This window comes from Mus caroli, chromosome 7 (assembly GCF_900094665.2).
Source record: "Mus caroli chromosome 7, CAROLI_EIJ_v1.1, whole genome shotgun sequence".
Lineage (NCBI taxonomy): Eukaryota > Metazoa > Chordata > Mammalia > Rodentia > Muridae > Mus > Mus caroli.
Window position 1 is genome coordinate 111,625,822 of NC_034576.1, and position 27,028 is coordinate 111,652,849.

At 40.8% G+C, this 27,028-nt stretch overlaps 1 protein-coding gene across 4 annotated transcripts in view; it reads right to left on the reverse strand.

Annotated features, from left to right (window-relative positions):
• Nucleotides 1-25,037, reverse strand: part of Stk33 (serine/threonine kinase 33) — a 153,855-nt gene extending 128,818 nt beyond the window's left edge. The window contains exons 1-2 of one of the 4 annotated variants that reach the window (XM_021168464.2): nucleotides 24,894-25,037; nucleotides 24,008-24,068 (exon numbers count right to left, since the gene is read on the reverse strand). The gene's annotated coding sequence lies outside the window, so the exon portion shown is untranslated. Of the gene's footprint in view, nucleotides 1-24,007; nucleotides 24,069-24,571; nucleotides 24,811-24,893 lie in introns of those variants that run through there. The other 3 variants (XM_021168461.2, XM_021168465.2, XM_021168463.2) reach the window with 3 other exon arrangements.
• Nucleotides 25,038-27,028: the final 1,991 nt, after the last annotated feature.

Here is a 27,028-nt window from a genome sequence, read left to right on the forward strand (position 1 = left end):
TAATGGTTGGTACACTGTGTTGATCAGAGAATAATGACAAAGTCTCAATGTAGTCACTACAAATGTGACTTTTCTCAAATACATTCCATCCATATTTGATTAAATCCATAGATGGAAGATTCACAGAAATATAAGACACAAAGAGGGCCAACTGAATATATTTACACATGTTTTAGGGTATACAAGATTTCTAACAAGTCATCTCAATGCTCAAGTAAATTGTTTCCAATTTGCTTTTGTTACTAATGACCCTTTACCTACACATTTGTACATTAAGATAAATGTAGTTGGAGGATTTATTCCTAGCAGTAGCATTGCAGAAATAGAAGAAAATAACAAGCACTCACAACTTTGGCAAATGCAAAGTTGCCCTCCACAAAGGCTAGTGGTGCAGGCACGCAGTAGCATCTGCTTGGGAGTCTGAAGCAGAGAGAATTCAAAGCCAGCTTGGACAACTTAGTGATAGCCTGCCTCAAAATAAAAAGGAAGACTGCTAGGCCTACGAACCAGCAGTAGAGCATTTACCAAGCATGCATGAGACCTTGGGTTTAATCCATACCTCCATTTTTAAATAGAGGAAAGAATGGATACAAGTGTCTCTTTCATAGCACCATTAGACATACCCAAGCATGTTCATACTTACCAACGTGAGGAATAAAAATTAGCACCTCCTTAATTTTACCCTTCTTAAATTTCTATCTTCTTCATTATAAGTGGGCCTATGTTTTCAACTTTTCACTTTCTGTAAAACATCTGTTCCCATTGTTTTTGCTCTTCTTCTTGTCAACTTATCAGTGACCCCTCAGGATTAATGATACCGATTGCTACTCTGTCAAATACATTGCAACTGTTCCTCCCCACTGGACTACTTGCTCATTGATTTTTATCATGGTGATTTTACCATGTAAAAGCTTTGCATTTTTATGAAGCCAAATTATTAATCTTCCATTCTATTTCTTCCTTACTGGGTTTAGTGTTACACTTACCAAGGTCTTCTCTGTCCCAAGATTACAAAACTATTAGTCCGTGTTTTATTCTTAAAATGAAAATACTAAGCAATAATTTGTTATTGACTGGTTACTGTGAGCACAGTTCTAAGTACCTCACATATGTTTCTGCATCTAATCCTCCAAACAACTCTACAAGGTTCAGAGTCTGTAATTACACAAACCTCACAGGATTCACAGCCTCGTCTGTGTCCAGGCCATGATTTCCACACAAGCAAAGTCACCATAATTGGGCTGTATCTACTGACTCCAAAGAGTCACCATAACCAAATCTTAACCTGTCCTGTTTCCCCCACTTTTTATCCAGTTGTATAAACCCTTTTCTCATTGTTAAGCTTGGAGTTTTTGCATTTTCTGTTTTCAGTAAGGGTAATTTTTCTTAAATTAGACAACATCTGACTAGATTCCATATGCCCTGACAGTCCTTTCACACTTCTGCTTCTGCATTTCCCTTAGACTGTGCCTTTTATTCAAGAAGGTGGTTTTCTCCAGGATCAGTCTCTGAATGCTTGGGAACAGTGCTTGCTACTTTTGTGCAAAACAACAGATTGACTACCAAATAGATTGATATCAAATCTGTGAGACATCTCCTTGCCCATACACCCCACCTACACACACACACACACACACACACACACACACACACACACCGAGGAAAGAGGAGAGAGGGAGAGAATGAGAGAGTAACACTGGACACACTACTTCATTGACTCATTGACTCCTGGCTTTGTCAAAATGATGTACAAAGCCATCATTTTCCTCTATTTTTCTGCTGCACATCCACTGTTTACTTCATCAAAATGTAGTTTTTCTAGAGCACTCTGTCCTTTTGCCCTGGACACTATTTCTTTAATTTCTGAAGATTTTTTTCCTCCATCATGTCTGAAACCTTGCTGTCCATTTGCTCTGCTCTTTGTTCTTGGCTGCTCTAGCAGTGTCAGGTATGGGTTTCATAGCACATACATTGGCTTTTCTCTGCCTGTGTTTATCTTTATGCTATATATCTATGACCTACTATATATAATGTTCTATTACATATAAGTAGAACTCTTAGTTATACCCATGGCAGAAGCTTAGCTTAAACTGAGTGCCTCATATGTCTAGGAAATACAAAAGGACTGCTGGGCCTTGGGGGTAATGAGAGGTTCAACTTGTAGATCAACAAGCAGGAGCATTTAGCTCTGGTGCCTGCACCACTATGTTGATTTGGCTCTCACTACTGCAGAAGGACTACCTTCCTCTGTGATGCACGGCTTTGTCTCTCCTATTACTAGGTGACTCATTTAAACTCCTTTCATATATGCATATATTTGAGGAAGCTTCTACAGTGAAAGGTTTCTGTGTGGTTTATCAAATAGGCTTTAGTGGTAGCTGTCCGTCCCCACATTCCCTCCTTCACCCCTCACTATCATCCCCCTCTGTAGTTAATGCTTCATGCCAGTTTTTAATTAATTCATTTTCTAATTAATTCATTTATTAAAATCTTATGTTTCTTTTCAATTTCTTTAAATGAATATTGTTTCTGAAATATTTTCTAAAATAATTTGTAATCTGTTTTTATTATTTTATTATTGGTAGTGGTGGTTGTAGGGTTTGTTTTGTTTGAGTGCATTTTTTATTGGTTGGTTTTATTTTGCTTTTTGTTTTAGTTTGGTTAGGTTTAATTTGGTTTCTTTACAGCAGAGTCTCTAATTCATGGTGACCTCCAAGTCTTTACATACTAAGGTGGACTTTAAACACTCTGCCTCCTTTGTGTTAATATTGCAGGCATGCACCATCATGCCTGGTTTTAGGAAGTGCTAGAGATCAAATCATGGGCTTTGTGCACTCTAGGCAACTATGCTATATTCCCAGAATTTGGGGGGGGTTAATGGTTTTTTCTTTTCTTTTTGTTTTGGTTTGGTTTGTATGTGTGGTGTGTGTGTGTGTGTGTGTGTGTGTGTGTGAGAGAGAGAGAGAGAGAGAGAGAGAGAGAGAGAGAGAGAGAGAGAGTCTAATTTATCCTAAAATAGCCTCAAACTCATTATGTAGACAAAAATGACCTTGCACTGTTGGCCATCCTGCCTCTACCTCCTGCTGCTGAGATTACAGGATATGTCACTTCCAGTCCAGGAGGATTCTTAGTCTGAAGTGTATATCATCTTCTTGCTTAGAATAATAGGTTATCCAACTTGGGTGTGGTAAGTTCTTGTTCTCTCTTTTCTGTTCATCTGAGTATGGACAAATTGTGCAATGCTCATTGTCATATTTTCTTCTTTCTTTCTCTTCTAAGTTAGAAGAGAAGTTTAGAAGTTTAGAAGTTAGTTTTCCCTGAGACCTGCCTTCAATCCATACGTCACAGGATGAGAGTCTTCTCACTTGGTTTTAGTAGAATTTGCACTGTTTAAAATGTAAAGAAGCAAATACATGAAACTCAAGGAGAAGGAAGACCAAAGTGTAGATACTTCAATCCTTTTTAGAAGGAGGAACAAAATACCCATGGAAGGAGTTACAGAGATGAAGTTCAGAGCAGAGACTAAAGGAACAACCATCCAGAGACTGCCCCAACTAGGATGGCCTAGTTGGTCATCAATGGGAGGAGAGGCCCTAGGTCCTGTGAAGGTTCTATGCCCCAGTATAGGGGAATGCCAGGAACAGGAATGGGAGTGGGAGGGTTGGGGAGCAGGGGGAGGGGATAGGGGACTTTCAGAGGGAAACTAGGAAAGGGAATAACATTTGAAATGTAAATAAAGAAAATATCTAATAAAAAATGAAATAAAACGTAAAGAAGCATCACCTTCTAGCCTCTTCCATGGATTTGATCTGAATTTTATAGACTCCTAACGTACCAGTCCATAGTTTGAATTGAACTACTTCCTAGTTTCATGGATTATTTTTTCTTTGAAATGAAATGAAATATGTGCTCATCCTATCTGCTGATTTCGTGTTAGTTTCATAACAGAAAATATGACAGGCCTACCTTTACTTTTCTGAGTATCTTCTGAAACCTTAGATTATCTACTCTGAAACTTAGAACCTTCTCATTATCAAATACACCTGTCATGCCAACTCTGCACAAGACACACTGAGATGCATCGAAGATACAACAATGGAGATTAGTCCCTGTATTCTGAGATATTGTATTGTGATGGTGGATACAGAATGCCCTTATAGGCCTTATAGGCCTGATCACAAGGGTATCCGGACAGGGATTAGAAGGCGGTGGTTTAAGCAGAGATTACAGTACTAAAGAGGTGGAGATGAGATGATTTGGGTGGAAAATCTCTGAACTGCTTTTCTCAGTTCCAGGAGAGGAAAGTCTTCCTAAAACTAGTTTATTTTGTAAAGAGTCACTTAAATGACTTCTACATCTTGAGTGACGGACTGCAAAATGAGAAAGGACCCTGTCTCTGAAAGTCACAGGACTTGTCCTGGGTGTCTAACCCATAATAACTACATTCATTCTTGGGATCCATGACCAATTAGCCTTTCTGAGAATGTTCTTGGGATTCAAAGGTAAAGAATCCTGCTCAGATAAACCTGACATGGCCCAGATTCAGGGCACGAGACACAAATGGCATGAGAGTCTCACTAAGACTGAGTTTAAACCAACCCAACTGGTCATAAGGAAAAGGAACTCTAAGAATGCAACTCCCATGACCAGGTTATACCTTAGAAAATGGCTAAGTATGTTAATGTAAATATGTATAAATATGAATGCAAGATGTAAATTCTACATCTCAGAAAGGTCACCAGAAACAGTACATAAGTGGCAGTGTGGCAGTTTGAAAGAAAATAGTCCCCATAGGCTCATAGGTAGTAGCACTATTAGAAGGTATGGCCTTGTTGGAGTAGGTGTGGCATTGTTAGAGGACATGAGTCTCAGTTCTTTTCCTGCTGCCTTCAGATCAATATGTAGACCTCTTAGTTCCTTCTCCAGCACTATGATTGCTTGCATGCCATCATGCTTCCTGGCATGATGATAATGGACTAAGCCTCTGAAACTTTAAGCCAGCCCCAATTAAATGTTTTCCTTCATAAGAGTTGCTGTGATTATAGTGTCTCTTCACAGCATTAGAAACTCTAAGACAGCAGCAACCTTCCCTAGCACGTCAATTGAATCCACCATGTTTCTAATTCACTCTCCACATGGCACACAAACTTGACCTTTCTTGGCATCTCCAGGTTCTTACACAGCACACAGAGTAAGAGTTCTCAAAAGATAAATACTGAACTGCTATCAATAAAAGCATGTGAGACAAATGGTACTGGCCAAATTGGGTAGCTCCATGTAGAACAATCCAAACAGATCCATATATATATTGCACAAAAGTCAACTCCAAATTGACTAAAGGCCTAAGCATAGAAACAGATACACTGGCTATTATAAATAAAGCTACTATGGTCCCTGTGGTATGGTGGAGCATCTTTGGGATATATGCCCAGGAGTGGTATAGCTGGGTCCTGAGGCAGAACTATTCCCAGTTTTCTGAGAAACGGACAAGTTGATTTCCAAAGTGGTTGTACAAGTTTGCACTCCCACCAGCAATGAAGGAATATTCCCTTCACTCCACATCCTCACCAGCATGTGCTATCACTTGAGGTTTTTGTCTTAGCCATTCTGATAGGTATAAGATGGAATCTCAGACTCAAAAAATTGAAACAACATAGATGTCTCTCAACTGAAGAGTGGATAAAGAAAATATGGTACATCTACACAGTGGAATACTATTCAGCTATTAAAAACAAAGACATAATGAATTTTGCAGGCAAATGTATGGAACATGAGAATATCATCCTGAGTAAGGTAACCCAAAATGACATGCATGGTATGTACTCACTTATAACTGGATATTAGCCATAAAATACAGGATACCACAGACCCAAAGAAGATAAGCAAGAAGAAGACCCAAGCAAGGATGCTTGAATTTCATTCAAAATGGGGAATAAAATAGTTGTAGGAAGCAGAAGGAAGGAGGGAACTGGGTGGGAGGGGGAGGGGGGTCTGGATCAGGTGTGGGGAGAGATAGGGGGAAAGGCCAGATGACCATGAGAATGAATAGAAATCTGCAGTTGGTGAGGGTGGGGGCATCTCAAGGACATGCCAGAGATCTAGGATAAGGGAGGCTCCCAAGAATCAATGGAGGTTATGTATCAGAAGATGGCCTAGTCGACCATCATTGGAAAGAGAGGCCCATCGGTCTTGCAAACTTTATATGCCTCGGTACAGGGGAACGCCAGGGCCAAGAAGTGGGAGTGGGGTGGGAGGGGAGTTGGGGGGAGGGTATGGGGGGGACTTTTGGGATAGCATTGGAAATGTAAATGAAGAAAATACCTAATTAAAAATATTCATTAAAAAAAAAAAAGAATCAATGGAGGTGACCTTAGCTGAGACTCACAACAGTGAGAACCTGGGACCTGAAGAGGCCAAATCCTGTAGCCAGTCAGGAACCCCAATGGAGGTGATAAGGATGCCAACCTACCCACAAAACTTTTGACTCAAAACTTATACTGCCTACAAGAAATGCATGAACAAGGAATGGAGCAGAAACTGAGGGAATGGCCAGCCAATAACCAGCCCAACTAGAGACCCATCCCATGAGCAAGTACCAGTCCCTGACACAACTAATTATACTCTGTTATGCTTGCTGAGAGGAGCTTAGAAAGGCTACCCTCTGAGAGACTCTACCCAGCAGCTGACTCAGACAGATACAGACACCCACGGCCAAACAGTGGATGGAGCCTGGGGACCCTTATGGAAGAGTTGGGGGAAGGATTGAGATCTGTAAAGGGGATAGAAACAAACAAACAAAAAAAAAAACTTTTATTAACTACACATGTGATAGAGGATTAATATCCAAAATATATAAAGAACTCAAAAAGTAGCTATCAAGAAAACAACCCAATTAAAAATGGGGTACAGATCTAAACAGAATTCTCAAAAGAGAAACTCAAATGGCTGAGAAATACTAAACACTTAAAGAAATGTTCAACATCCTTAGTCACCAATGAAATGTAACTCAAAACTACTTTGAGATTTCATCTTACACCCATCAGAATGGCTGAGATCAATAAAACAAATGACAGATCCTGCTGTCAAGGATGTGGAGTAAAGGAAACATTCATGTATTGCTGGTGGGACTGCAAACTTGCCACTATGTAAATCCACATGGCGGTGCCTCAGGAAGATGGGAACCAATCTACTTCAAGGTCCCGCTATGCCACCAGGCTGTGGTGACAGGCCTTGGGAGGCAAAGGCAGGTGGATCTTGGTGGATTTAAGGCCAGTCTGATCTACAGAGCTAGTTCCAAGATAGCTAGGGATATACAAAGAAATCCTGTCTTGAAAAACAAAGCAACAAATAACAAGAAAAAAATCCAGCTATATCACTCTTGGGCATATGTGCAAAGGAAGCTTTATCCTACCACAGAGATAGTTGATCAACCATGTTCACCGTTAATCTACTCAGAATAGACAAAAACTGGAAACAACCTAGATGTCCCTCAACAGATGAAAGGATTTGTAAAATGTGGTACACTTATACAATGAAATATTAATCAGTCATTGAAAAAAATCATGAAATTCACTGGTAAACAGATGGAACTAGAAAAAAATCATCCTCAGTGAGGTAAACAGACCCAAAAATACAAATTACATGTGTATTCACTTATATGTGGGTATTAGCTGTTAAGTCAATGATAACCAAGCTACAGTACATAGAACCATAGAACTTAGGTATAGAATAAGGGACTAGAGGGAGAGAGCAGGTGTCAGAGCTCCCTAGGAAAGGGAAATAAGATAGTTATAGGTAGATAAGGGGATGACTGGAACAGGATTACCAAGTGGGGCAGGGAAGAGGACGACAGGGGAGGAAATACAGGGAAAGGAAGCTAAAACTAAAGGTTAGTTGAGGAGTATATATATATATATATATATATATATATATATATATATATATGATCTAAATGAAATCATCAGATAACAATGTAGACAGAGCCCCAACTAGACCTCTCTTGCCACCAAATAAGTCTTCCAGTACCAGGATTGGGTTACATCTAAGTAAATTGTTGGCCAAAGGGACCCCAAACAACCCAGAATGTTGCCGAGAGTATCAGTTGCTCCCCACAAGCTGAAGCAAGGTCCCATTGCTAAAAACAACACGTACATAAATCATTGAACATAGAGAAGGCCACCTGAGATCTACATAGAGCCTTCACCTCAGTGGGCTAGCGTCTTTGGTACAGAAAGGTGCTCTGCATGCTAACAAAGGAGAAATGTAAACACCAACATACCCACAAATGATGTATTTGATCTACAGTGGTGTATTAGTGGCACACAAGGCTGTGGGAGTAACCAACCACTATCTGATTTGACTTAAGGCTGACTCCATGAGATGGAAACTATAATCAACACTGCTTAGATAACCAAGAACCTGAGACTAGATAGCCCAGGGTCCTAGTGTAAAACCAAATGCTACTGTTTAAAAAAAAATGTGTGAAGAAAAAGGCTATTTTTATTGGATATTTTCTTTATTTACATTTCAAATGTTATCCCCTTTCTAGCTTCCCCTCCAAAAATCTCCTATCCCTTCCCCCCTCCCCCTGCTCCCCAACTCTTCCACTCCCATTCCTGGTCCTGGAATTCCCCTTTACTGGGGTATAGAACCTTCACAAGAACTAGAGCTTCTCCTCCCATTGATGAGCGACTAGGCCATCCTCTGCTACATATACAGCTAGAGCCACAAGTTCCATCATGTGTTTTCTTTGATTGGTGGTTTAGTTCCAAGGAACTCTGGGGGTACTGGTTAGTTCATATTGATGTTCCTCCTAGGAAAGTGCAAACCCCTTCAGCTACTTGGGTCCTTTCTCTAGCTCCTTCATTGGGAACCTTGTGCACCATCCAATGCATGATTGTGAGCATCTACTTCTGTATTTGCCAGGCACTGGCAGAGCCCCTCTGGAGACAGCTATATCAGGCTCCTGTTAGCAAACACTTGTTGGCATCCACAATAGTGTCTGGGTTTGGTAGTTGTTTATGAGATGGATCCCAGGTGGGGCAGTCTCTGGATGGTCATTCCTTCAGTCTCTGCTCCAAAGTTAGTCTCTGTAACTCCTTCCCTGGGTATTTTGTTCCCCCTTCTAAGAAGGATTCTGAACTTCTGGGCTAATATCCACTTATCAGTGAGTGCATACCATGTGTGTTCTTTTGTGACTGGGTTACCTCACTTAGGATGATATCCTCCAGATCCATCCATTTGCCTAAGAATTTCATGAATTCATTGTTTTTAATAGCTGAGTAGTACTCCATTATGTAAATGTACCACATTTTCTGTATCCATTCTTCTGTTGAGGGACATCTGGGTTCTTTCCAGCTTCTGGCTATTATAAATAAGGTTGCTATGAACATAATGGACCATGTGTCATTATTATATGTTGGAGCCTCTTCTGGGTATATGCCCAGGAGTGGTATTGCTGGATCTTCCAGTAGAACTATGTCCAATTTTCTGAAGAACCACCAAACTGATTTCCAGAGTGGTTGTACCAGCTTGCAGTCCCAACAGCAATGGAGGAATGTTCCTCTTTCTCCACATCCTCACCAGCATCTGCTGTCACCTGAGTTTTTGCTCGTAGCCATTCTGACTGGTGTGAGGTGGAATCTCAGGGTTGTTTTGATTTGCATTTCCCTGATGATTAAGGTTGTTGAACATTTTTTTAGGTGCTTCTCAGCCATTAGGTATTCCTCAGTTGAGAATTCTTTGTTTAGCCCTGTACCCCATTTTTAATAGGGTTGTTTGGTTTTCTGGAGTAAAGGTTCTTGAGTTCTTTATATATATTGGATATTAAACCCCTATCAGATTTAGCATTGGTAAAGATCTTTTCCCAATCTGTTGGTTGGAAAAAGGCTATTTTTAATAAAAGGAAAAAAAAAATAAAAGCACCTAAGAATAACTCAATGAACCTGATAATTTAAGATATGATTACACTAGAATTTACAAAAAAAAGCTATCCAAGCAGTCATGCAAAGGACAGTAATATGTTCTCTTCAGAAAAGAAAAACATGTTGTAAAAGAGTGTGGATCTGAGGAAGTCAGAGTTCCTATTTGGCCTATGAAGAGGCACTAGAGACTGCACCATTGTCCGTAAGTCAGAAGGACCAGATCTTTAGGGCTCATAAACTAAAGATGTGCAGCTCTACTGTAAGAGCAATGTAAAATGGCAACTCAGTCTGGGTAATGAGTGGTGTGATTATATTTATGTTTGTGATATGGCCTTAGCGGCATGTAAAGAAAGTAAAGAAAGCATGAAAGCAACTAGAAAGCTTGTTAAGGAGCAAGGCTGCTGATGGAAGCCAGCTGCCAGTCAGGGGTAGATGCTTAGGTACTCCATATCTAACTGCCTCTTTCTCTACTAAATGGCAAAGAGGTAAAACAAAACAAAACAGGCATGCTTGGACACTTGCAGACTAGATTAAGAACAGATACAAGTCATTTCATCCCCAGCTCCTTCCGGAAGCAAGCAGGCACTCTGGCCTTGAAGCAACATCTGGGCCTTTTCTGCAGAGTAGCTCTGGCATGTGGGGATCTGGTGCTAGCTTATATTTCGAGGTTAAGAATTTTGTGCTATTTTGTCAAAACAAATCAAAGTTTTGCCCAAGAGAGTAAAATCCATTTAAAGAGAAGAGCTTTCCATTTGCTTGCCCTGGTGTAACCCAGATGTATTCCTTCTAGTATCATCTTTAAGCAACTTCAGGAGCAAAAAGTGGAAAGGAAAAAAAAAAAAAAAAAACTTGGGAAAGACTTTTTGCAGTTGACCGAAGATAGACCTTAACTCAACCTCAAAAAAGAAAAAGGAAAAGAAAAAGAAAAGAAAAAAGAAAAGAAAAGAGGCCCTGATTAAAGCATTCTCAGCTGATGGACCTTTTACCATTAACCAGTCACTTGGGTCAAAAAACAAAAGATCAATGCTATTCGCCAGGTCTAGTGTAACCATCAACATGGAGGGAATGATGAAAGTCCTGGATTACAGGGGAAATTCAGCAACCAGTGCCTTTGGGAGAAGAAAGCTGACATTCTGTCCTCACCTCTTCAAAAACATATGCCAAGCAGAAAGAGATCTAGGATCAAAGCTATCTTTAAAAGACGGAAAGGTCTCAGAAGCACTGCTGCCTGCAGGTGTAAAAGTAAAGCGACAAAAGTCCATGCAGCCCAACCCGTGATCCTGCAACCGCCCTGGTGGCTGGCCCACTACGCTGGCTGGCCCACTGCGCTGCCTATTAAGACTCTGCCAAGTCCTTGAGAGCCACCTCCAAGAGTGTCATTTTTGAAAAACGAAGCCAACAGAGGGAACACCTAGTAAGATAATTAGCGGATTTCAGGAGAAGAGGAAACAACAAAGTAGGGAGAAGTGCAGGCAACGGGTCCATCACCAGCCATCTAATCAGAGCACGGAGGTCCTTGTGGTGAGAAACTTCCAATTTTTAACAAAAATATCCCCAATCTGCCTCCCGGCAGAAGTTATAACCCTCTACTTTTGTTGTAATTGAGGTTTACCTATGGGGTTAATTTCACACTGGATGTAAGCCCCTACAGCTATCCTTACTGCAGACAGGATGGGGGGAAATGGGAGCAAACTAAAAAGGAGACAAGGAGACAAGAGTTTCATAGCTGGGTCACAAGCCCTGGGTTCAAATCTCAATTTAGTTAAGTTCTTGAAACTCTTTGAGCCTCGTCCATCTTGTCTGTAAAGGGGAATTTGCCAAGCATATGGTTACCGCAAGGAGAAAAGGGGAGTGCGGTAATTCAGTAGTTACAGAGCGGGGGTAAGACTGCTGAGAAATCACTAGCTCTTGTCTTCCTCTTCGTGTGTTCCTGCTGCCTCTGGAGACTTCTTGGTCTTAGAGGCAACTTGTTTGTCTATAATTCTACTATCCTGTCTGATCTGCAGACCTCTGTGTATAAGACCTCCTCATTCCTCACTCCACTCAAGATGCCATGGCTTTAACTCACTGACCATCCAGTACTACAACCTGGGCCAACCCACCCTCCTGTGTGTAGCTCTCCTCCTTGTTCTAGCCTCTTCTGCATGATGTCATTCATTCTCAGTGTGACAAATCTGGAGCCAAGTGAGATTGTTTCAGTTAGTTTGAAGGCTGACTAAAAGGCTTTATTTAACCTACAGTACCCAGAACCATTGCGTACATCAAGAGCAAGTGGGTAATTACTGTGTACCAACTAGACCTTACAAATGACTATGTGTAATGCCTCCACAACAAAACACTGCTTTCACAAGCACAGAGGTAGGCTCAAAAATATTGCTTCCAAAAAACTTCTTAATCCAAACACCATGTTACTTTTTTAAAAATAGGTGCTGAGAAATAAAATTCTACTTTTTAAGAAAAAAAGAATATATTCATATTGCCCTAAAATTCTCAGAGTATCTTTTAGTGAGCACCAAATAATCTCATTGCTTCATTACCCTCTGGGAATGTCCTACAGCCTTGACTGATTAAATGAGTCAAGAAAAAGGAATTTGAAACACTAGTAATGAAAAAACTGGTTTAATATTTAATGTGAGTAATTTATAGAAAACAAAGATCAAGGTCAATACGTAGTCTTTCTATCCCAGATGTCATTTCACCAGGGTATCTTGATTGAATTCTGCAAATATAATCTATTGAGCCAATATTGGGTGTTATAATAGTCATGCATGCTTTTGCTTCTGTAAAGATGACTCCGAGGACTCAGGGCACAGCTCAGTGGCAGAGTGACTGATCCCCAGCACCACACATGAAAAAGGATTCTTTGACTATGTTTATAATTCAAATTCTATTCAGCTACATTAGTCTCTTCCATAACACACTGCTTAAATAAACAAAAATTTCACTTTGAAGAAGAGAAAGCAACAATATTCATATTCCCAGGTAATAGACTGACCTCTAGTGGAATTTTTAAAAATTACTGAACAAGCTGTCTTGTTAACAGTCACGGCTGTGTGTAACCTTTACAACATTGTTGAAACCAAGTTTGCAGCCCTGAAAACACTGGGTCTGGTGGCTCGGGCCTGCAATCCATGCTATTCCTATTCTAGGACTGAGGCAAGAGGACTTAAAGGTCAAGGCCTGTCTGGGCTACAGAGTGAAGTAAAGCCAGGCTGGGTAACTTACTGAGACTGCCTCAAAATGCAAAGTGAAAGGGTGGCAGGGAGGTGCATACACCTTAGCTCCTCTGGTATGCATGAGGCTCCAGATTCAATCCTCAGCAGTAAAACAAACAAACACAAAACCATTGATAACAACAATTTTTAACTCTTTAATCTCAAACAAGGTAACAGAGAATAGAGTTAAAGCAGTGGATCTGGTCCGTTACTTACTTCCCTCCATCATTGTCTAGCTGTGTAACGTTAGTTAGGCAACTGTCTATAAAATATGGAAACTTGTATGACCAACTTCATGAGATCTGCGTGAAGATCTAATGAGTCCAAACATGAAAAGTGTCCTTAACACCATATGGCACAGACATCAGCTTTAAAAAACCATTATTACTTCTGGCTGTAAGAAACTATGGCCAGAGGAAGAAGATATTCAGAAGATATTGGGAATAACAATAGTAGGAATACAGTTCTTAGAGGTTTAGCTATAGCAAACCCAGACAGAACCAGTTCAGTTAGCTTTCCCATCTCCAAAAGTATGTATGAGCTATACCTATGTGTAACAGAACAGGGCCCTTTATCTGAGTGGTGATTTGTGGGAAACACGGGGAAGTTTATGTGCTGCCCCAGTATGAGCATGGTGAATTCCTCCAAATACTGCCTCCTAAGCCAAAACAGAACAAGCTCACAGCCCCATCCTTCCAGGTTCGGAACTCTTCCTGTAGCTCCCGCTGACAGCAGACACAGTTAGCCCTCGCTATGTGGCACACCATCTCTTGTGTGAGCCATGCGATATAGATTTTACTTTTTCTACAATTAACTTATCTCTCTGGAGCTTTTTGTTTTGTCTTAGTTTGGAGTTTAGTATTCGGAATGTCTGTCTGTCTGTTTTTTTGTTGAAATATAGCCCAGGCTAGCCCCAAATCCCCAATGTTCCTACCTCCAATGCCCAAGCATGGGAACACTAGACTTGCACTACCACACCCGGCACTTTACAATTATTTATCTCTTGCCTGAGCTTATATTATAGGATTTAAACTTTATAATATTCTACTGCTTCTAAGCAATATATCTGATTAATGACCTAAAAACGGTTTCTTACAAAGTTAATAATGTAATTGTCACCTCTTTTCCCAGGGAAAGTCCAAATCAGCAATTATTTTAAACTGACAAAAATGAATATAAAATTGAAAAACGACCTATAATTTCAAGATATTTCTTCACTACAAAATAATTGTCACTTAGAGTAAAACAGTCTGTTTTTTACCATAAAACAATATGATCACTCAAATAAAATGAGCAGCGTTTAATTCTGTCCTAACACATCACTGTCCTGACACATCCTGATTCATTTCACTATTTCAAATTCTTTATTCCAAGCTGAAATTAAAAGTTGCAATTCAGCTATCCAATATATGCATAAGCCCATTAAAATGACATAAAAGTTCCTCTCAAATCTTATTCATAACGTTTACACATATTCAGTGCAAGAAAAAAGAGAGATTTATGTAAATGCAATTGTAAATTGTGGATAAAATGCTATATTTATTAAACTACAACTCAAAAATAATTACAAAAATACTACAATATGGTGAGATAGATTCCAGAGGATATACAGACTATAATATAATTCTCTCTGCCATTAATATCCACTAACAAATATAGTATTACTCAAACATGTATTTCAACCTAATAGCAGAAAATATCCTTAATAATCATTTATATTTGGAAATATAAAAACAATAAACCTATTATTATGGGATTTAGCATTTTGCTAAGTGCCATTAAACCATACCCATCAATACTTTCCTAATGCCTATCTAGGAACTCCAGTCAGCAGAAGCAGGGCAGATGTGACACCACAGAGGAAAAATGTTCTCCTATGCATCATTTGCAGGCAGACTTAATCAATTATGTGTAATGACCTTGTTGTTTTTCTTGTACTAAATCAACACTTAGATCCTACCAGTTGTATAGCCTACAACTGGGACAATAATTCAGTTCTACCAAAGATATGTAAATGAGTTAATGAAAAGGCAAAGATCTGAAAAGCATTTGCTAGTCTGATTCTTTCTGAGAAGTACATGGTAGCATGTATCTATAAACCCAGCAACACAAAAGGCTGAAGCAAGAGGACTGCAAGTCTAAGGCAGTCGTCCCAAGCCATTTAGCAAGACCCTCTGTCAAAATAAAAAAGAAAAGTCTAGGGATTTAGATCACTGACAGAATGCTTACCCAGCATTCAGGTGCAACACCAGTACCAAAATAAAATAATAAATAAAACCTGGATAGATAAATACAATGGTTTCAAGCATTACATGGCAGGCAACAGGGAGAAAGGGAAAAGAATATGCAGAATCCTATCATACCAGCTTAATTAACACCAAGAAGCAGTTTCCTGTAAGTCTTGGATCCTCCCCCCCACCCCCACCCGAGAAGTCTAGCCTATTTGAGGGAAGAGAGCACAGAAACTAAGATCTACACAAATAAGGTCCACATGAGCCTCTGGCTGATGGGCATTTGGTTAAGACCAAAATCACAGTACGAAAAATAGTCTAGGTACAGAAGAATGGATGCTGTAAGGTTTCAATGATGTAAACTGTCGAGAATAGGCAAACTTATAGAGAAGGAGATGGGCACTTGGCAAAGATGGAGCACTGGTCCTCTTCTTCTACCACGTGGGTCCCTGGAATCCAACTCAGACTACCGGGGCTTGGCAGCAAGTGCCTTCACCCACTAAGCCATCTATCTCATCAGACCAAGTGTAAAGATTTTCAAAATGGAAAGTAAATAGCATTATAATCAACATAAACATCAAAAACTTTAGAAAAACAATCAAAGAGGCGCAGAATCTAATCATGACAACTGTCCAGCAGCCAGGTCAGCTTCCCTCAGAAATGGGCAAGCAGGAAGAAAGATAGAGAAGCTTCTGTTACTAACGGAGGAGAGGCCGTGAGCAATGGCATCTCCATCTAAGCCTCTGGAGGCAAACATACAAAACTTATCTGAAGAGATCCTTTAAAGATAACAAATGATATTGCAAACTCCCAAATGGCTACAAGTTGTACCACACTGCAATGAAAAATCAATGCCCAAAATGCATACAGTCTGACAAGCACCAAATTATTAATTAAATATTAAATTCCACCTGCATCTTAATAGTCAATTCCCAGCTCCCTTATTTCTCCGGCCTCATACACGAATCAGTTCCTCTGTTCCTCTGGGTTGGTAGTACTCTATGTGACTCTGATACCATGCTTGACCGTAATTACTTAGTACCTTTCTCCCCTCACCTGACTCTTGGGACAATGCATGCAAGTAGGTGATCAGTGTTTGCTGTTTGCTGAAAGGGAAAAAGGGAAGGGAAAACCGAGTATAATCTAATGATACAAATTAGTCAGAACTGAGCAGGTAAGCACATGGAAAGTTCCTACCCCAGCCCTCTGAATAAAGAGTAACTAAGGCTAAAACAGGGCTCCCATACGGGACAAAAAGAAATCTAACTAAAAGCAAAATTGCCGAAGATAAGGTAACTCAAGAACTTTGCAATAATATGAGTTGGTAACAGAGATAACGGGCACCCAGCCCATCCTCACCCCCACACTCTGAGTAAGCCCACAAGGCAAGGAGCTCTGGAAATTTTGCATACAATCTGTGGAGAAGAAGAGGCCACTAAGTCGTTGGAGGAATGGGATTGGTTCCATACCCTAGCTAGGTGCCTAAGCCACAAATATGCAAAAACTATTGCTCCAGAGTCAATCTTACTATATTTTCAGAAAAATATGTGAAAGAAAGAAAAGATCTTGTATATTTTCAACAAAAACTCTTTGTCATGTTTTTACTCCACACTGTTATTGAAATGTTTAGGCGTAAAGTGAGAAAATCCTCTGCTCAGTATTCACATCAGATATCCAAATTTGGGGGAAAATCATTATTTCAACATTTTAAGATTACTATTTACATTGCACAATATTCAGGCTGGAATTTGAAGATCATCCATGAAATTTTAAAATTATTTTTAGCAGAGATGAAGAATGAATGAATGAATGAATGAATGAACCAAGGTAGACAAGTATTTGCCTCACTCTCCAGTGAACTTAAAGATATTTCTCATATTCTCTAATACCAATAGCCTGGGCTATGTAGGTATTCAAGAAAAACTGATCCATCATAATGTCTCAAGTTCTTTGAGTAGAAAATAATAAAGAATTCTAAAGATGTCTATAAAACTTATATCCTTGTCACTAGGGAACATCTTCCAGTTTGTGATCTTCTTCTTCACAATATCAAAGCAAAACATTAATTTAAAAACAAAAATAGGGCTTCAACTAGTCCAGACTGGCCACATGTGCTGTGTAGCCAAAGCTGGCCTTGAACTCTGTATCTTCCAGCCTCCACCCAGCACACCAAATGCTGGATTGCAAGCTTCTGTCATCACTTCTAGTCATCATCTTAAACCTTTAATAGCACTCATGCTGAGCTCAGGCTCAGTTCAGAAAACAGGGTTTTCCACTGATTTAGAAGAGGACCAAAGATTTAGACAGAGGCTTACCACTTAAAAAGGAAGAGAGAGACCTCTCTGTCCCTGAAGTCTGGGTCCTTACTAAAGAGAAAATAGAAATCTTCCCTGCTTTATTAATCTAATGGCTTGATAACTTGAATCAATATAAAGGCATTCATCTACAGGGAGAAACTGTTTGAAAGCTAAATGCACTAAATCTTCTTTCCTGGGGCCCTAAGTATTTTTTGAAACCTTACTGGTTTCACTTACTGCTTTATTTTAAAATCAGATTGAATCATTTTGTAACCAGTCATTCTTCATGAAGATGGATTTCATCTTACCTGCACATATATTACCCCTGGTCAGCACTGCAATGAATTGTGGTGCCATTTAAAGCTCTAATACAGTACTCTACAATCCAATTAGTAACTGACTCTGAAAACACAATTTCAAAAATGACTGTAGCTCTCCCGCTCTCTACTCTTGAATATCAAAGACACTAATTGAATGTCCATACTATTTCAGTTATAGATCTTCCTGAAATCACCTCATAGTAAACTAGCAGTTTTCAATTGCTACTCCTACCAGAGCTATTTGAGAGCTCCGTTTTGAAGACTTAGCAAACATGTATTTTTTAAGGAAATCAATGTGATCAATAAAATAAAAAGCATTTTCTGTGATAGAGAGCTCAGTAGCCTATCAATATCCCTTTATAACAATAGGAATAGATGACAAAACTAAAAACATAAGTCAATATATTAAACATATATACACATATATACATATATGTGTGTGTATGTTATATATATGTGACTATATATATATAGTCACATGTGCAGCACCAGGGCTTGGCTACCTACAAATCAGGCATATATTTGTGTTTCTCTCTCTCTCTCTCTCTCTCTCCTCTCTCTCTCTCTCTCTCTCTCTCTCTCNCTCTCTCTCTCTCTCTCTCTCTCTCTCTCTCTCTCTCTCTCTCTGTTTCTCGTCTTTTAATTCCACAGATAAAATTCAATTTGTCAATACAGTCACTGAAAACTGGCACCTAGCACTAGATGTTACGTCTACAAACTGATCAACATTTACTCACTAGTGAATAGTCACATGGAAGGGTCTCAAACTCAGGAATCCCCTGCTTCCAACATGGTAGGGTGTAATAAGCACTGTGAAAAGTGCCAGGAGACTAAAAAAAATATAAATCAATACTAGGCAATTCATTTCTTTAAATAAGTTCTTTTGAACTCATCTAAAAAATCAACTATAATAAAAATACTAGATGTAATTAAGGTTTTAGTTCCCCTGAAGATTCTAGCAATCAGCCATTTTAAACATTCTGGTAATAAAACATCCAATAGAATTTAGGGAAATTCTACTAAAAACAAATTAGCCTGTAAACCAGAGATAACATGGGACCAAGGAAAGGCTTATTAATAACTCATTCGGAACTGAGTATAATAAATACAGCTATTACAATTTCAATTCACTGATGGCTGAACTCAAAAAGCTACCACGCTGCTACTCAATCTGCTCAGCATCCAGATCTCATCAGTACAGGCGCCGCATGCTAGGTTTCTGACGACACAATTATTTTAGGCTGAAAGGAATGTGGATTAAAAAAAACAAAACAAAACAAAACAAAAAAACAGGTACTCAGTAGCAGAGCCAGAACATAAGACATATTGGCCTCTGTCGAGTGTATTTGAACAACTCTTCAAATGTTATAATAAAACAGCTGTCTTCCCCTCTCTTCCCACAGCTAACCAATCTCATCACTTTCCCTGTCCTCCTCAGCCTCTCATTGGTCCTGTTCCCCCTCCCCCCAGTAGTCTTGCCTCTATTGCCATGTCAATATCAGTGATTCTTTTAAAAGGTAATTCTATGTAGTCTTCAACACTTAGAAAGGGTATTTTAATTAGTTATTAAAATTATTACTGTCACTTTATAAATGTTTTTAAAAGCAGCATTGAGCCATTAAAACCACAAAGACTTAGGAGGTGGTTCATTTCTTATGCACTGTACAATTTAGTTAGTAAATTTAGAGCAGATATATTAATATAGTTTAACAACAGTGTGCCCATTATTCACATTCTAGAACCCTAAAGATAAATCCAAGCAAAACATAATTAGGCTCACTAATATGCAGTGGCAGTCAGAGGGGGGAGGAACACCTCCTATAAGCACACCAGAAAGGCAGCAATTAATTTGGTCACAGTTTCCATATTTAAGCGTCTATTTTAAAATAGACATTATTTCTCAGTATGTAGCAACTGTGAGTGTGTGAAACACTATGAAGAATCATCACATTGATAAAAGTAGAAAATATCTCTGGGATTATATCTTCTCTTTCAGAAGCCACTTCTCAGAGTCTCACAGATAAGAAACAATTCTACAGGTTTACAGTATCTGGCAGCCACTTCAGGAAGCCGTCCTTATCCTCCCTATACAGCCCAGCTGGTCCCTTCCCTCTTCAGTCAAACACAAAGATGACCTGAGCACCAGCCTTTGGAGCTCATTTTTTTAAGAAAAATTTTTTATGGGGAAGTATACTGTTAACTCTGTTTGTGTTGGAGGTGTGGGTAGGTGTGGAGTGTGTGCGCACTCCATCTATGTGTGCCTGCTAGCACAGTCACAGAGGCCAGAGGAGGACATCAGGTGCCCTCTCTAGTTTTTCTTTGAGCCAGGGTCAGTCACTGAACCTGGAGCTGGGCTAGCAGCTAGCAGTTATCCTGTCTTAGCACACATACTCCAACTCTGTGACGTTACAGATACTCCATTGGCTACACACAGCCTTTTAGGTAGGTGCTGGTATCTGAACCCAGGACTTCATGCTTGTATGAAACTGTTGTTACCCTCTGTACCTTCTCCCTAGGCTCTCTGTCATTACCTCTTGACTTACCAGTGTCAGAAAATAAAAAATTTAAAGAAAATATGGTTGTTGATTAGTCTCTACATAAGAACGTTCTAAGAGATATGGAGTATATAATATGAAGCCCTGCGTTCACTTCTCAAGATTCCCCAGAACAAAAAAAAAAAATTGTGTGTGGGGGGAACCTTGTATGAAAAGCAAACTGTTAATTTAATATTCTTACTGTACCAACAGTTCTCACATAGTGGCCACATCACCCCTTTTCTTCCACAGATGAATCTGCAATGTTCCTATGGAAAGGCAATGAAGTTTCTACCTGCTTGAGCCACGCACAGCCCCAGTCATCTCCCTTGGGCCTCTGCTTCCCACCTGGATGTCTTCTCTCTTCCCACTCCTGTTGTACTGAAGGTCCACATTGCCTACATTTCAGATTTCACCCGAGACTTAACCTCTGAAACATTGCTTTCTACCTTACTCAGTAGCTGTCTTAGCTGGGATTTACATTGCTACAGCAAACCACTATGACCAAAAAACAGCTTATACGTCCACACTGCTGTTCAGCACTGAAGGAAGTCAGGGTAGGAACTCAAACAGGGTAGGATTCTGGCGGCAGGAGCTGATATAGAGGAGTGCTGCTTACTGGTTTGCACCCTCTGGCTTGCTCAACCTCTTTCTTATAGAACCCAGGACCACCAGCACCATCACCCACAATGGGCTGGACTCTCCCTTACAGATTGCTAGAGAAAGTGCCTTATAGCTATATCTCATAAAAGCATTTCCTCAAACGAGGCTCCTTCCTCTCTGATGACTCTAGCTTGTGTCAAGTTGACACAAAACTGAGTAGTACAGTAGCCAACAGGCAAGTAACAACCTGCCCTGGGCCCACACGTTAATTCCTGCCAAAGCCCAGGATACAGGGTCCTGCATAGGCCAAGGAGGACAGACAAGGTAAAGAAACCAAACAAACAATGGTTTAAAAAAAAAAAAAACCTGACGGTATAGTAAGTGGGTCGGGGGTGAAGCTGGATGGCAGGAATGACTCCAAATTTTCCCAGCTCAATCAGACAGCTCTATTCAGTGACAAAGAACTTAAAATTGTGAGATTGAAATGATACATGCTTGAAGTGACAAATATGTCAGTTGCCCTGATCTGATCATTACATGCTATGTGCATGTATTCAAGTATCACACAGTAGCACATGAATGTGTACAATCACTATATCTAGAAAATCTTTCAAAGAGCTTGTATAGTCAATTTGGATGAAAGAAATAGCTAATAGCTAATAATGATATTTTTAATCTTTAAACAAATAAATAATAAAAATATGAGTTAAAATAAGGAGGAACTTTTATCTGAAGTGGACAAAGGTTTGTTTGGTTTGGTTTTGTTTTGTTAAGTAATGCTAACATGAGCATCACATAGCTGATAGTGGGACTGAAGACTGTACAGTCTTTTTGGAGAGCAGAGCAGACCTGCAATTCAAGAACACTACAGCATCCCTGTTCCTTTGTAATTCCATTTTTGAGAAACTGATTTTAAGCAACAAGGACACAATGAAAAGATTAAATTATGAAGACATTCATCATTACATTTGGTAGTTCACATATAAATATCCACTAATAATAGCTAATAAAGCTTCATTCCTGTGTGATTGTGGAGCTAAGAAGACGGTATAAGGGCAGATCCTTACACGTTACTAATCACCATTCACTGTCCCAAGTAGTTCACATGGAGTAATTCACTCACTTCTCAAAGCAATTTGGCATTCAACGATAGGCAGACCAGTGCTATTGTCATGTCTGACTTCCCAGTGAGGAATCTGAGGCACTGAGAAGATGACTGAACTAAGGTTACACTGAAACTAACTCTGACACTCTAGGCTGAAATTCAAAAACTCAATTGCTATGGAAACAAAACGGTATCATAAATTTTTGGTAAGTTATTCGTTGCTAAACCTTGCCATAACCTGATATCAACCTATATATCACCTTTATCCCAAGTAAGAGTGGATTCAGTTCACCATAGAAAGGTTAATGTACTTGATGACACTCAGGGTTCACTTAGCTGGTGTTCTACTGCTACGAGGAGTCACCATGACCACTGCAAATCTCAGTGAGGAAAGCACTGAATTGTGGCTGGCTTACAGTTTCAGAGGTTTAGCTCATTACCATGGTGGTGGGGAGTGTGGCAGGGAGCAAGAGCGGTGACACAAAGGCACACATGGTGCTAGAGGAATAGCTGAGAGACACATTGGGCCTGGCTTGAGCTTTTGAAACCCCAAATCCCACCCACAAGCATTCAAAGATATAAGCCTATGGGTGCCATTTTTATTCAGACCATAAGGGTACAATATATACACACTCTGGATCCCAGAGGTACACTACATACACCATATCACCCTTCAATAAAATGAAACATCAGCCCCCACAGGTTTCAGGCATGGAACTGTGATAGAACTAGAATGAACATGTAAACCATCTGTCTGGTTCTGTAGTCTGTGCTTCTAGGCACAGCATGATATTTTCATATACGACTGAATGCCATGGGGAAACAGTTGTAACTCAAGCATCCAGCTCGTTATTAACGCCCCTAGCCCCCGTGTGCAAGACACACAAATACTACTGAAGAGAGATAACTGTGCCGGAAGGGCCAATGTTGAGGAGGTTTGTTCCAGATAAATTAATCAAATATAGTGATCACTTTGAGGAAACATTTGGCCTTGGGATATTAAGGGTGACCAAGAATTAATTAAAGAGAACAACAATGGCAGGGACAGGAACATGTGCAAAGGTCCTGAAGTGAGACAAAAAGTCATGATGGAAAACTGAAGAAGAGTCTACATATCCCCACGCACAGAGGCGCATGCTTGTAATCCCAGCTACCTGAGACTACATCAGGAAAAAAACAAGTAGAAGCTAGCCATAAGGCCTGGCCTAAATTTATTTGCTTATTTATGTATTTATTTATTTAGAGTGCTAGGATTGAATTCAGGGCCCCCCTGTGTGCTATGTGTGTATGTATGTATTTGTTTATTTATTTATTCATTTATTTATTTTGTGTACAACTTATGGAGTCTGTTCTCTCCTTCCACCACGTGGATCCTGGGGATCAAATTCATGTCATTGGGCTTGGTGGTAAGCACATTTATTTACCTAAGGAGCCATTTTTCTGGTTCAGCATAATCAATTTGTAAATTTTAAATATTGTTCCTGCTGTAGAGCAGGAGAGAAAAAATAGATAGGAATACTTTAAAATGGGATGCTGACTTCAGACCAATTAAGAGGTAACTTCAAGAGACACAGTAAGAGCATGGTAGCCCAGACTAGGGTGATAGAAGAAGAAACAGAAGTGGTTAGATCTGATATTTGGTTTGAAGACAAAATGAACAAAAAGTCATGGCAGTATGGACATAGGAGAAAGGGAAATGGATACTGATGAAGGCAAGGTTCCTGGCTTGAAAACGAAATAGATATATGATTCACTAGGAAAAGAACACTGGTGACTTACACAGACTAGAATTTTACATATGTAGTATCTCGGTGTGGTGCTCACAATTTGAAGACATGACCTGGAGAACAAGGAGAGCAAGCTTAAGTTCAAAATCTGTTGCTTTGGCATTCCATTCGAAGATCCTTCCTCCTACATAGGCTGGCTGGATCTTGCTCTGATGTTGAAGGTGGGTGGTTAGACCAAAAAACAGCAGGGGGTGGGGGCGGGGAGCACCCCGAATGTGCAATTATCCCCTACAACTAACTTAACCACTTTCTATTTGTCATTCACAGGGCAATACCACATACAGGCTCATTTCACCCCACAACGGTGTGTGAGAAATTCTAACGTGAGTCTAGGAAACAGAGGCAGCAGGTTTAAATTCCCTGTCCTCAGAACCATCTGGAGACTGCTCTTAACATCACCCTGCCTCCTGAGCATCCACTCTGTGCAAGGAAAAGACTTAAGAGGCTACCACATAACGAGGTCCTAGTAGATGTCAGGCTCTTAGGAAATTAAAAAGACACCAAGCCCTTACAACTCCACGGCTTTTAAGGACTTTTTCCACACACACACACTTACCCTGAGTGAGATCACATTAAACTTTCAAAAATGTTTCCTGTAGCGAACATGGGATGGGAGTGAGGAAGTGAAGATGGACCCAAGAAGCAAGGGACCACCCCAAACACCAGACCAGGGAAAAATGAGGTCCCAGCTGCTAAAAGGGTCCGTGGTCATCCCCAGGACCCTCCTCCGCGCAGGATGCCTGGCCGACCGCTGGCTGGAGCCCTGAGGCCCGTTTGCCTGCGGTTGCCATAGCAACAGAGCTCGAAGGCTGCCTAACCCTCCCGCGCACCTTTTCCCTCAGGGTAGGGCGAGTCGGCGGCGTTGCGAGGCCACTCACCACACCGGCCGGCGGGCTGCCCCTGACAGAGGCACACACTTGGACCCGAGTGGTCCCCCAGCCCCGAACGCCACACCTAAAGAAGCTGAACTTTTCTAAGGCCCGGGATGCCGACCCAGGAGGTGGACGGGGTCTGCACCGGGACAAAGCGCGACAGCAAACGCGAAGCCCCAGCTTTCCGCGCGCAAGTGAGGCCTTTGAGAACAGCGCGGGGGCCGCACAACGGCGCCCGCGTGCCCGGGAGCCTGGTCTCCGCGGGCCGCACCCCAGACACGGAGCGGGGAAGCCTGCCTCGAGCACGGTGTCAAGTAAAACGCTTTTCAACAGCCCTGTCGCTATCGTGACGGGATGTTCCGACTTAATCTCAGCCATGGCCCAGGCGGCCGGTGCTCGTGCGGCGAGGCTCGCCCGTCCAGGGGGCCTCATACCATGTGAACGTGGTCAGGGCGTCTCTGCTGAGAGCTGGGTGTGGATCCTCACAGAAAGGCTGAAGTGGCCCGTGACGAGTCAAATAACATATCTCTAGACTTGTCCCAAGCCTCTGTGGGACCATCTCCAATGTATGTCGCAAGCAATGGAGCCGTGAAAAGCTGGCTACAGCTGTATGCTAATGTTCTCTTATTGACCTGAACTAGGAATGGCTTCTGTGGGCGGATCCTGCTCTCCAGCAGCTGTCGGGAAGAAATTCAACTCTACTTGGACTAGCATAATTATTCAAGGCAGATGTCTTCTAAAATTAAGGTGATTGATAGCCAGTAACAGTACAGCAGAGCAATTAATTTTATTGCTTACAGGTGTACATTTGGCAACTACTTAATCCTGTTGCTTTCATAGGAGGGGGAAAAAAGTGCTCAAAATGGGCACAAATAGTTGGTAACTTCGTTTTGGAAACCATTTTTCAACCACAAATACTCCCTGCCATGTACTATATTAATAGAACTTTGGGATCTTGGCCAAGCAATGTTCTGGAAAATTACAGAACTGTCGTCTAACAAGAGTCTGGAAGAGATGTGAGAATTTGCACTCTGTATGTCCCCCTTGCCTGTATAGAAAGATGGCATGATTGCCCATCCAAGCCTAAGTCCGAGCATGAGTTTGAGGAGATAAACTAGTATCTACTTCACTGAACTGTGACGTGCATGGATCCGCCTTTAACAAACCCCTACGAAGGCTTTTAGACTCCGGACCCTTCCAAAAAACAACTTCAAACATCTGACAAAGCCTAGTTAAGGGACAACACTGGTAGGAAGAATTGTTGGAAAGGCATGCTGGCGAGTCCTCCCCTGCAGTCTGTCAGTGATGCCCAAACTTGCTCAACACCAGACATCTGCCAGGAATTTTTGTTTTGCTTTATTTTGTGTTTAAGTTTAGATTCACAAATTATACACTCAGAGGTTCTGATTAAATAGGTCCCAGTTTTGAAGGGGTGGGTAGGGGTGTGTGTGTGTGTGTGTGTGTGTGTTTCTAGCACTGGTTAGGAACCAGTAGGCTAGGTTTTTTGTTTTTGTTTTTGTTTTCTGAGTTGGGTCAGACCATCAAAACACACTGTGTTTGTAGTCTGGGAAGATAGTTCAGTTGATAAAATACTGACTTCAAGCATGAGTACCTGAGGTTGATCCCCAGAACCCAAGTTAAAAAAATAAATTGAAAACTGGGCACAGAGGCACATGCTAATAATCCCAGCACTAAGGAGGTAGAGACAGGAGGTTTCCTGAGGCTTACTGGCCAGCTATCATAGACTAATTGGTAAGTTTCAGACCAGTGAGCAGTGAGGGACCCTGGGTCAAAAACCAAAGTTGACAGTTCCTTGGAACAACACCACCTAAAGCTGACTTCTAGCCTAAACACACACACACAGGCACACATACACACAGGTCCATTTATTTGGGTGCATATGAACATGTATCTCTGCCGTGTTTATATGGAGATCAGAGGACAACTCTTGGGGCTCAGTTCTCTCCTGCCACCTTGTGGGATTTGCAGTTCAAACAAGTTCAGGCCTGCATATGTGCAACCTCTACCCACTGAGCTGTCTCACTGATACCCTCCAAAATGTTTAAAGCTGAATGTACCACCCTATCTTCCCCTTGGAACTCTGCCTATTTCAAGTCTTTAGCATCAGCCTTGCTCCATTT